Source organism: Hippopotamus amphibius, chromosome 16 (genome assembly GCF_030028045.1).
Source record: "Hippopotamus amphibius kiboko isolate mHipAmp2 chromosome 16, mHipAmp2.hap2, whole genome shotgun sequence".
In the NCBI taxonomy this organism is placed as follows: Eukaryota; Metazoa; Chordata; class Mammalia; order Artiodactyla; family Hippopotamidae; genus Hippopotamus; species Hippopotamus amphibius.
In genome coordinates, this window is record NC_080201.1 from 4,488,484 (window position 1) to 4,498,217 (window position 9,734).

Sequence of the window (9,734 nt, forward strand, 5' to 3'; positions counted from 1 at the left end):
CTGCAAAAAGTTGAGGGTCTAGATGAAGCAATGATAGCTGGCTAATGAGTCCAAAGAGGTTCCTTCTACCACTTTCTACGCCTTGTCTATATTTCAAAGTGTTAATAAGAAGCCTTGTTGATTTCAGGTAGGAAAAAAGCTCTGGCTCCCCACTTAGTAACTGTTAGACCTTGAGCTAGAAACTTGCAATATCTGAGCCTCAGTTCTTTCTGCTATCAACACAGGTGGTGGCATCTTTCCACCCAGGATGCTGAGGACACAACTGATGTCAGATGTTAGCACTCACCTTGACTCATAAGACCCGTGAGACTTTCACCCCCCCAATCTACTCTGCTCTCGCACATTCTCCAGCCCGGCCTGGCCGGGGCAGCGCCTGCTGGGCAGGGGCCTCGCCCATCTCAAGGCACCTGTTCAACAAGTTCCTGGGTTGAGTGTGGAACTTTCCAGAAGCCTGCCCATTTGGGAGCAGGCGGCGTGGGTGTGGAATGTGGGGCGGGGAGGCCGTCCATGTGTTCCCGGGACGTGAGGCTTCTGGGCGGTCACAGGCAGGGGGGCCGCTTGGGAGCTCTGGCGGCTGCCCCACAAGTGTGGCTTAGCCCTGCCGGGGGTGCCTTTAGGTAGCCACCAGGTCTGAGGCAGAAAATCCCTGGCATCCGGTTCAAAGGTGGTTCCCGTGGATTCCATGGGGCCTTCAGCTCGCAAAGCATCTCAGTCAAGGCGTGGTTTGGTCGGGGTTCTGCATTGTTTTGGTTTTGGTTTGGTTTTGATTACAAGCAACAAAACCCCATTTGTACTCGCCCAGGGCAATGTCAGGGGCTGCCGGTGCCTGGGAACCACGGAGCTGTTTCCTTGAAGCTCAGCACAGGGCAGGCGGCCGAGCCTCATATCAACTGGAAGCAAGTCCCGGAAAGCTGTGAACCTGTTGGCTTCTCTCTCTCCTTTTCCTGCTCCTCCTCTCCCTCTGGCTCTCTCTCCCGCCCCTCTGCCTCATGGACAAGGCAGGAGGTGGCCTCCATGCTCCAATCCCCTGTCCATACCACCAGCAGAATCAGTGGATGTTTGCCCAGAATTCTGTGTGCGCCAGGTCTTGGGCAAAAAGCTTCACCACCAGGATTCCACAGAACCCCACAGCAGCCGTGGAGGAAGGTGCTGCTTTCATCCTTCCGACTTCCAGAGAAGGAACTGAAACATCGAGGGGCTTGAGAAGTTACCTGAGGTCATGCTGTTGAGAGAGGAGGCTCCTGAGCTAGGCTCCTAGTCATGGCCATGCTACCTTCCGGCATCAAAAAGACTCAAGAGCATCTTCTTGGGGGGAGGAATCGGATTGGCTTAGCTTGAGTCAGGTGACCTGGTCCTCCACCAATCAGCTGTGGCCAAGGAGGCAGGTCTCAGAGCATCAACATGGCAACCCACAGGCCCAGCATTAGAGAACTGTTCTCAGGTGGGCCAGTGAGTCTGGCACCTGATCCCACTTCTGTTCCTTCCCTCCTTCCTGGGTAGCTTCCCCTGGACACAAATCCCTGCTGCTTTTTCCTTCAAGCATACGGAGTTAGATGAGGCCTGAGTTCAAATCCTGCCTCTGCCATTGCCCGGTGGGCTGCTGTTAGGCAGATAACTTCACCTCTCTGAGCCTCAATGTTTTCATCTGTAAGTGGGGCTCGTAAGACTGGCCTCTCAGCTATGTGGGGAGAAGCAAACGGGATCATAACCCAGGTAAACCCTTCAGTGGCTTCCTGTTGTTTTCACAGTCAAGTTCAAACTCAAGATGTGAACTGATTGGCACTTGCTTAACTTGCTACCCCGTATCCTCCCAGTCCCAGAGTGCCCCCCTTCTCCAGCCATGCCCAGCTGTGCCTCTGCACATACCATTCCTTCTTCCTGGAATGCCTTTCCACTTCTCTCCCCCAATCTAAGTTAGCTAACCTGCCCCCGAGTGGGTTGAACCGCGTTCCCCGCAAAAGTTGTGTCCACATCCTAACTCCAGAACCTGTGTATGTGACCGTGTTTGGAAATAAAGTCTTTGCTGATGTACTTCAATTAAGGATCTTGAGATGAGATGGTCCTGGGTTTAGGGTGGGGCCTAAATCCAGCGATATGTGTCCTTATAAACGAAAAGAGAGGGAGACACACGGACACAGAGGGGAAGGCCATGGGATGACAGAGGCAGAGACGGCAGTGATTCGTCTGCAAGCTGAGGAATGGCGCGGGTTACTGGCCACCCTCCAGAAGCCGGAGAGGTGCATGGGACAGCCTCTGGAAGGAACCAACCCTGAGGACACCCTGACACAGACCTCTGGTCTCCAGAGCTGGGAGAGGCCACATTTCTGTCATTTATGGTAATCTGTATGGTATTTACAGAAAACTCGTACTCAGGAACGTAGCTCAGAATCTCCTCCTCTGGGAAGCCCTCCTTGACTTCTCAGCCTGCCTAGAGCCTACATAAGCTTTATCCTAGCCCTTTCCACCATGCCTGTTAGCACCCACACACCAGGGTCTCCCCTCCAACCTCTTCCAAAGGAATCCACACTCCACAGGCTGTCAACGACAGATGACCCTCTGATGGTGGAATTTCAGGCAGCAGCCTGTGGGCGCCCACAGGGAGAAATCTGTCTGGAGCTGGGCGTCGCCACCTTCTCACCCGAGGGCCTGCTCACCTCTTCCCAAGTGGAAGCACTCAGAGGCCTTCCCTGGGGTCACAAGATAAAGTCTGCCCTGTACTACGTCCCCTGGAAGGGCACCCCCTGCCTTCCCTTTCCACTACCTTGCTGATCTCTGTGCGATGGTCTAGAAAAAGATCTGGGGTCGGGAAGGTAGTTCATCCTGGCAGCTCTGATGGAAACTGGCCCCAGGGAAGACTGTGGCCATGTCAGCCAGCCCAAGGGACAGAGGGACTTTTTAATTAAGTTTGTTCTTATGGAAAAGCTGGCCCTCTGGGTGAGGCTCCGGCAGGTCCCTGCCCTCAGCCAAGTGCCCCGGGGGTCCAGCCACTTTTCAGGCGCCTTGGAGGAGTCCGGGCTGACTTGCCCGACTGTTTCCTGGCTTCCTGGGGCCCTGCTTACTCTTAGGAGGGACGCAGCTCTCTCAGAGGCTGGGCACCCCCCCCCACACACACATACACTGGCCGCTCGCAGCTGTGGGCAGGTCCCCGGACAGCCAGAGAGGTGGCCGTGGTCTCTGTGGTCGCTTCAGTATGGGAGGCTCTGTGTGTGTGGCAAGAGAGAAAACTCCAGACTGGGGATTCGGGGCAGTGGGGCTGGCCTCCCGCACTTCCTGGGAGAGTGGGAAAATGGCCAGTTCCACGCCGGGTGAGCCTGGGTGAGCTGCTTGCCCCCCTCAGGTTCCTGTGTGGAACCAGAGAAAACCCACACGCTCTGTGGCCAGTGCCAAGCCCACCTTCCTGGTGGCAGTACTGGGCTGCAGTTATGCAGGTGTTACCACGGGGGAGGCGGGCCTCTCTGGACTTTTCCTTGCATGTCCTGTGAATTTTATTTCAAATTTTTCAAAAAAATTTTTTTTTCCTTTTTTTTTGGCCATGCTGTGTGGCATGCAGGATCTTAGTTCCCCAAGCAGGGATTGAACCTGAGCCCCGTGCAGTGGAAGCACGGAGCCTTAACCACTGGCCCACTGGGGAAGTCCCTTAAAAATGTTTCAAAAGGGGCTCCCTGGTGGTGCAGTGGTTAAGAATCCACCTGCCGATGCAGGGGACACGGATTTGAGCCCTGCTCCAGGAAGATCCCACATGCCACGGAGCAACGAAGCCCGTGCACCACAACTACTGAGCCTGCACTCTAGAGCCTGTGAGCCACAACTATTGAGCCCATGCGCCACAACTACTGAAGCCCACGTGCCTAGAGCCCGTGCTCCGCAACAAGAACAGCCACCGCACTGAGAAGCCCACGCACCACAACGAAGAGTAGCCCCCACTTGGCGAAACTAGAGAAAGCCCGCATGCAGCAATGAAGACCCAACGCAGCCGATAAATAAATAAATAAATAATTTAAAAAATTTTTTTAATTATTTTCATAAAAGAAATAAAAACAGGTAGATGGGCTTAGTATGAAACATAATCTGACTTTGACAACTAATGGAAAAAAAAAAAAAGCAGCTGTGTTATTGCCTTTCTACAATCTTTTCCAGAAAGTCTTCCTATAATGTGTACTTCCTGGGAGGCTCACAACTAGTATGTAATATCTTTCTGTTCCGAATGGCTGCAGATGTAAGAAAGTCATAATCGAGTCAACTATTTCATCCAAAACGCAATACCTAAGGTGTGTTCATAAAACACAAATTAAAGGCTTTTTCTCACTGATTAAAAAAAAACAAAACCAAAGTTTGTACGTCCCCAGGAGTCAGATCTGGAATTAGTTTACTTAGTTCTATATCCTCACTGTGCCATTTACTGGTTCTGTGATCCGTGCTAAGTGTCTGTTTCTCTGTGCCTCAGTTTCCCTCATCTGTAAAATGGGTGTCAAGAGTCTCTTCCTCATGGGTTGGAAGAGCTCAGATGAGTGGCTGGTTTCTGTTAAGGGATTTCAGAGGCACCTGGCACGTGGTCAGTGCTCAGAAGGTGCTGGTGACCACGCTAAGGTTGCCACGAGACCAATGAAATAATACAGGGCAGGACTTCCCTGGTGGCACAGAGGTTAAGAATCTGCCTGCCAGATGGGGAGAACGGACTTGAGGACACGGGGTGGGGAGTGAAGGGGAAGCTGGGATGAAGTGAGAGAGTAGCACTGACATATATACACTACCACATGTAAAACAGATAGCTCGTGCGAAGTTCCTGCATAACAGAGGGAGATAAACTTGATGATGGGTGATGACTTAGAGGGGCGGGATAGGGACGGTGGGAAGGAGCCACAGAGGGGAGGGGATATGGGGATATGTGTATAAATACAGCTGATTCACTTTGTCGTACAGCAATAATTGGCACAACAGTGTAAAACAATTACATTCCAATAAAGAGCTTAAAAAAAAAAGCTAAAGAAAGAAAAAAGAAAGAAAGAAAGAAAGAAAAAAGGAAACAAGTAAATAGCATAAAATTCAGTGTAAGAGAGGGGGAGCTATGATTGGTGAAAGTCACCCAGAAGACTTCTAGGGTGTTGACAATGTTGTGTTTCTTAACCTTGTGGTGTTTATACAGGTGTTTGAATTACAATTATTCTTAAAAAGTGGATATATGTTTTCTGAACTTTTCTGTATGTATATTATATTTTACCATTAAAATGTTTTTATAAGAAAAAACAAAAAAAGAATCCGCCTGCCAACGCAGCGGACATGGGTTCGAGCCCTGCTCCAGGAAGATCCCACACGCTGCGGAGCAACGAAGCCCGTGCACCGCAACGACTGAGCCTGTGCTCTAGAGCCTGTGAGCTGCAACTACTGAGCCCACATGCCACAACCACTGAAGCCCGTGCACCCTAGAGCCCATGCGCTGCAGCAAGAGAAGCCACCGCAATGAGAAGCCCGCGCACCACAATGAAGAGTAGCCCCTGCTCTCCGCAATTAGAGAAAGCCTGCACGCAGCAATGAAGACCTAACACAGCCAATAATAAATTAATTAATTAACTAATTAAAAAATAATAATACAGGGCAAGTGCTGAGCAGAGGGAGTTCCCCGTAAGGACTGACCATCCCCCATGGCTGCCTGGCTGTGTGTGACCTTGGGCAAGTCACGAGACCCTGTGGGGCCTTTGCTGCCCCCCCCTGCGGAGTGAGATGTGGACTCTAGGAGACTGTCTGCCCAGCTCCACGTGCGCATTTTCCTGGGACCCCCCCCCTCGGCCGGCACGGCACCCCCACCCTCACCCTCACTCTCACTGCCATGGCCATTGCTGACGGGGGAGAAGCCGGTCCTTCCTCCCCGCCTCCCTTGGCCTGGGTCGATGGGCCCGGGTGTGGGTGCCTTCTCCAGGGTGTCACAGGGGAGGCATCCCATTCACAGGGAGTGTGCACAGGATGGAGCTCTAGGGCTGCGGGGGCCACTCCCTCGTCCCAAGGAGACAGTGGCTCTTCCCAGAGAAAACAGAGAGATGGGGGGACTCCACCCCTGGTTCCCGGCGTCCCTGAAGCCCACGTGCGGTCCTGTCCTCCCAAGCTGTGGCCACTCGCTGCTGCCTTAGAGACCATAACAGCCACAGTAACAGCAGCAGCGACGGCTCATAGGAACCACGTTACGAGCCGGACGTGGTTCTGAGAACTGCACCCCTTTACTCCTCACCACAGCCTGGAGGACCACCACCCCCTTTTGCAGACAGGGAAACTGAGGCACAGGGACGAATGTGTGCAAGATCACCACTAGCGAGTGGCAGGGTTGGGACTTGACCCCCGCCAGCCCAGCACCCATGCGGTGCCTCCACCCATGCCTCCTGTCTCTCCTGGCGGCCCTCTTTGCCCCAGTGGCTTGGGGCCAGGATCCCGTCATGGCCAGCAGCACCGTGGACCTCTAGCCCCTAGGCTTCTTCAACTCTGGTCCAGTGCACTGTTTCCCTTCCACTGTCTCTTAGCCCCGAGGACCCAGGACAGGCCTTTCCGGGTTTCCCACCAGTTTTCACAAGTCTCACCGACTTCGTCCTGTGGCAGGTATGGCAGGTGCCATCCAATTCCATCTTGGTAGACACTGAGGCTCAGAGAGGCCAAGCTCTGTGTCCAGGGACACACAGCTGCGGCCACCACTGGCACCCGGCTCCGAGTCCAGAGCTCTCTCATGCCCTGGACAGCAGGACCTCTGCTCACACCTTAGCTCAGGTGAGCAGCCCTGTCACCTGGTTTCCAAATCAGTCAGGTCCAAGCAAGGGCTGTGCCAGCTCCCAAGGGGACAGTGCCCTGAGCTCAAAGCCAAGAAATACAGCTGAGCCCCGGGTACACACCCTACCACCTGCAGTCACCCATTCGTCTGTGCGTCCCCCTCCAGACCAGGGCAGGGACACACGCGGGAAAGCCAGTGAGGGCAGGGTGGAGGTTCCACCAGGAAAGGGGGCTCACAAGCCCACCCCTGGGGCCATGTGATGGAGAGGCAGAGCCCTGGAGTCAGGAGGCGTTGGTTCCAATCCCCACTAGACCAGAAACGCCAGGCAGGCAGGGACCGTCTCTGGGCTGTTCCCCTCCATGCCTCAGACTGAAACCAAGACAGGCAGCATATATCATAATAATTCAGGCAGAACTTTATATATAATTAAAGGAAAAAAAGCACCACCAACTAAGCTGCTATGATGCTTTCACCTTTCTATTGCAACCTTAGTAAAGACCTCTTTCAGATTTATTTAGACATAGATTTTAATCATGTCTCGTTCTTGTGCATACACCAAAAAGAAAATATAAGTGAGATAAACAGGATAAGGTCTTTCCTAGCATGTCATGACATTTGGATCCAATCCTTCCCAATCACCTTTCCACACAGAGTTGCCAGTGTCCAAGTTTTTCTGCCAACGTGGCCTCTGAATCCCCGAGATTCTGATGATGCAGAATTTCCCAGAAGGCGGTTCCTTGGTTTTTCCTAGAAGTTCCCACTGAGTTGCTTACCTCCAGCCTGCACGTTTCAATGTGCTCACGTGCAGGCAATGACGCCCGGTGGTCACGACCAGGGCACTTCCCAGCTTCGGGGATGTGGAGAGGTGAAAAAAAAAAAAAACAGTGCATCTTGGATTCTTCAAGAAAAGGTGGTTCATGCTTGGTAAATATTTCATGATAGAAGGAATGTGTGAATGAGTGACTGAGTACCCGATGAGTGAGTGGGAAGTTAATTAATGACCCTGAACCTAAGGGAAACACACCAGTGAAACTTAGTGATGGATGAAGTGAGACAATTAGAGTCTCAATATGTGGACTTAACCAGAGGTGCTCAGCTGGGGGCCCGTGGGCCTCCAGGGGACTTGTGGGCCAAGGTAATAATAATAGAGAATGGTAATCACACCTGCTGGCCACTCCCTATACACCATCTCTCACAACCCTCCCCGGCAACTCTGAAAGGCTGTTTACTCTTATCAAACCCATTTCACAGAGAAAGAAACAGACTCAGCGAGGGGAAGTGCCTTGCCCAGGATCAGAACCCAGGTTGACCAGCCTCTACGCTCTCCACCCTGTCTAGTGGGCAGCCCCCCAGAAGTGAGGTGAGCTCCGCCCTGTCCCCAGGGTCCTCTGCAGGTCTGCACACCAGCAGTGTCCCCTTCTGGGCCTCCGGGGCTGGAGGGGATGTGCTTGGATGGGTCAGAACCAGAAGAATAGCTGGGTCTCTGGAGCCCGAGCTGCGAGCAGGTCAGACCAGGGTGGAAGCCGGACCCTGGCACTTACGAGCTGTGTGACTTTGGGTGAGTTCTTCCAGGTTTCTGACACCCAAGTCTCTGCTGGTTGTAATCGTTTACACACCCCGCCACGTATGGCCAGCCATGAAGGGGACAGTCCCTTAGACCTCTGGTCCTCGGCTCTGATGGTGTGGCTGCCCATCCCCGCCCCCTCCCCCCGAGGGAGCTTCAGCCAACAGTAGGTTCAGGTCCCGTCCAGACCAGTGAGGTGGACCCTGAAGCACAGATAGGGGGGACTTCATGGGTGACCCACGCTGTGACCCCTGAAACCACACATATAAACTCCACAACGTGCCTGGAATAGATGGACATAAGCCTCAGTTTCCGAGACGGAAATCAGGTTCATCTCTGCTCTGACCTGCCACTCTTGCATAAAGGCGTCTTCCCTTTCTGTCGATAGGAAGTCAAAACCTCCCCCGGCCAGTGTGACAAAGGCACACTTTACACAACTCTGACATGAATCGCTTGACTGTTTCCCTCTCAGGTTCCACACACAAAAACAAAGAAACCATCAAAATAATTCTTGAGCAATAGGAAAGCACTGATGCCCAGAAATGACAAAAAAAAAAAAAAAAAAAAAAAAAAGGCCCATTGGTCATCAATCTCCACTTTAAATTGGACTTCGCGTGTTTTCTAAGAGAGTGTGGATTTTATTTGGAGAGAGTGTGGCCCTGGGTGGGGGGAGGGCCGTGGTGGGGGGCAGGGGTGAGGAGAGATGCTTGTTTTTAAAATAGGAAAACTCAGGAGCCTCCACACAAGCCCATCTTGGAATTCAGAAGGTCAAGTCCTGCCAAATGATTCACATCGGTCACCATGGGGTGGTTTTACAAGGGATGGGTTATTGGGTGAATTGAATCACTTCCCCCCCAAGCCTCTGGATGTGTGCATCCGTTTTTGTGCAGTCATTGTGAAGATTTGGATTGTGTAACAGATGTCCCCAGGGCTCTGCCCACATCCCCGTGGGTCCCCTCCCTGGCAGGATGGGGCTGCCCCTGGGATTGACAACTGCTCCTCCAAAGGGCAGCTCCTTGTCCCCCGATGTGGACAACGCCACCGTGGGACTCAAACCCACTTACAAGCTTTGCAACATGAACACGCAGGCCCCTTGTCCAACTCCATTTTAAACCAAGTGCGCGGCCCTTCTGAGCACCTTCCCGTGTGCCGCCCCTGGAACTGGCCCTGGTGGGATGCAGGCTGCCTCTAGGACCCCAGGGGGATTCTGCCAAAGTCACCCTCTGCGGGACCATCTTACGTCACTTGGTAGGACCTCTTTCTCTTCCTGGCCCACTTCCCCACCCCTCTGCTGGTTCTTCCCAGGAACTTTCCTAAGAAGTCGCTTCCTAACAAACCAAATGCTCCTCCCCCTGCCTCAGAGGGACCCACGCTGACACGGTGTGCGCACGGCCCCGGCGCTCCAGGGGTCCAGAAGCAGAG